Below are 2249 nucleotides of genomic sequence, written 5' to 3'. Positions count from 1 at the left end.
CCAGTCACCATCTCATTGATCTCATCCTTGGTGTAGATCTCTGGTGTCAGATTTGTAGGTGTGAAGGAAGTGGCATGTGCTGGAAGACATATGTGACTCTCTCCAAATAGGGATGCTCTCTCCAGAATTTTCCTGATGTCATCCTTGGTAACAGGAATCATATCACCAGCTGCGCTTCTTGCATGTCCAGACTCATCTCTGTAGACACCATATTCGTCCTTCTGTTCCAATCTGAACTTTCTGGCTCCGTAGCTGTCATAAGCGCGACGTCCACATTCGTAACGTCTATCGATCGATGGTGAAGGTGCCTTATCGATCGACGTTGGTGTTAGCCTGTCGAACGATGTAGCCTTGTTGATTGATGCTTGGCCAACAGGTCTGCATGATTGGTGTGAACCAATTCATGTTATGGTGGCCCTTGAATGTTCGTCTGGAACAGCTGGATTGTTGTCTGGAATGCTGCGTAAACAAGTTGTCTGGTCCATTGGCCACTTGAAGAATATCTGCTATGTCCTCTCTGGATACTTGTAGAATCCTTCCATCCATAGCTCTTGCATGGCCATCTTGGTCCCTGAAAATACCAAATTCATCAGGCAATAGAAAGTCGTAATAAATGCTCATATTCTTCTTAGTAGATAAAGAAAGTTTAGGTTTAGAATGAGAATCGATCGATGTTGATACTGGTGTATCGATCGATGGTAGATGTTTGTCTGCTGAATTAGGGTTTTTGGATCAAATGTTCTTCCTGGGTGTTCCTTCTGATTGGTTTGTGGGAGCATTCATCTTTTCTGCTTCTATTTAGTGAGAAGTAATCTGGGGTGTAAAACTCCTTATATAGGTGTTGGTAAACCTATTTGGAATTGGAATATTCCCTTTTTCCATTTCTGAGGCGGCGGCTTTAATATCGATCGATGTACCAGGTGTGGTATCGATTGATGCAGAAGATCGTTTTGCTGGATGAGGGTGGGTATCGACCGATGCTGAGTAGATGTTGTCGATCGATGGTGTATGCGTGTTGTTGAAGGAATGGGTTGAATATCTTTCATCCCCCATAGCAATCTTTGTAGCTCTTTACTTCCAGTAATCCTCATCATACTCCTCAGTAGGATCCTCATTGGATGAAAGAATCACACTTTCCACTGCAAAACTTTCATGGAATCCACTATCTGCCCAACTGCCTATCAGATAGCCATCTCGTCTGTTCTTGTTGGGTTGTTGAAAGGCAAAGTCTGGACAGTACTGATCTGGTAATGTGGAGTGGTCTACCGGTTGCATCCCATAGAGCGACGTGGGATAGCGTTCATCGGTCATCGTTGACTCATTGGAATCGATCGATGTGACAGTGTGAGTCTCAATCGATTCCGAGTACTCGGTTTCGTACTCTGCTCCACAATGGCATGCTGCAATGTAGCCAAGATCATTTCCAAGCTCCACGATGTTGACCTGTTGTCTGACAACTCGAACTAGGTCATAGTAGACGTCTGGATCTATCAGCGTCAGACACAGTCTGTTGGTGTTCATGTCACATACAGCTCCTACTGTAGCTAGGAAAGCTCTTCCAAGCATAAGTGAAGAGTTCCAGTTAAGCTTGATGTCCAGGACATGAAAATCTATTGGGACAAGGGCATTACCAATCTGTACCTCAAGGTCTCTTATGATGCCTCCTGAGCTCCTTTCTGAAAGATCCACGAAGGTGAAATATTCTGATGAGGGCTCTATTTTTAGACCCAGCTGGTCTGCCATAACCTTAGGCAGAATACTGACTGATGCTCATGTGTCACAAAGTGCATGGGGAAATTCAATTCCTTTTACCATACATGGTATTGCAAACTTCCCAGGATCACTCTTCTTCTTCAATGTGATCCTTAGTTTCAACATTTCCCTGATGTAATGAAACATTCTCCTAATGTCCTCCTCAGCCTCCTTAGTCTCCCTGAAGAACATCCACAGCCGGTGTGTGTAATAAACTTCATCAAATTGTTTCTCCACTGGGAGTCTGAGGACTCTCTTAGTGAAACCATCCATCTCCTTCTTATTAGCTTCCCTCTTAAGGTGTTTAGGAATCTTATCCTTCCTTTTCCTTAACACTCTTCTCTCAGTTGTCATATCAACTTGCATAGGCTCTGGTGTAGTGTCTGAAGGGTTGGTTGTAGGTTCTGGTGGGCTTGCTAAAGGTTTAGGTGGTGGTCTGAGTGCGTTGATTCGGTTACTATCAATAGAAGGTAATCGCACTCGGTAGGTGAGAGGAG

This window comes from Brassica oleracea, chromosome C3 (assembly GCF_000695525.1).
Source record: "Brassica oleracea var. oleracea cultivar TO1000 chromosome C3, BOL, whole genome shotgun sequence".
NCBI classification, from domain to species: domain Eukaryota; kingdom Viridiplantae; phylum Streptophyta; class Magnoliopsida; order Brassicales; family Brassicaceae; genus Brassica; species Brassica oleracea.
The sequence above is the reverse complement of the archived record's forward strand: the minus strand, read 5'-3'. Positions refer to the sequence as shown.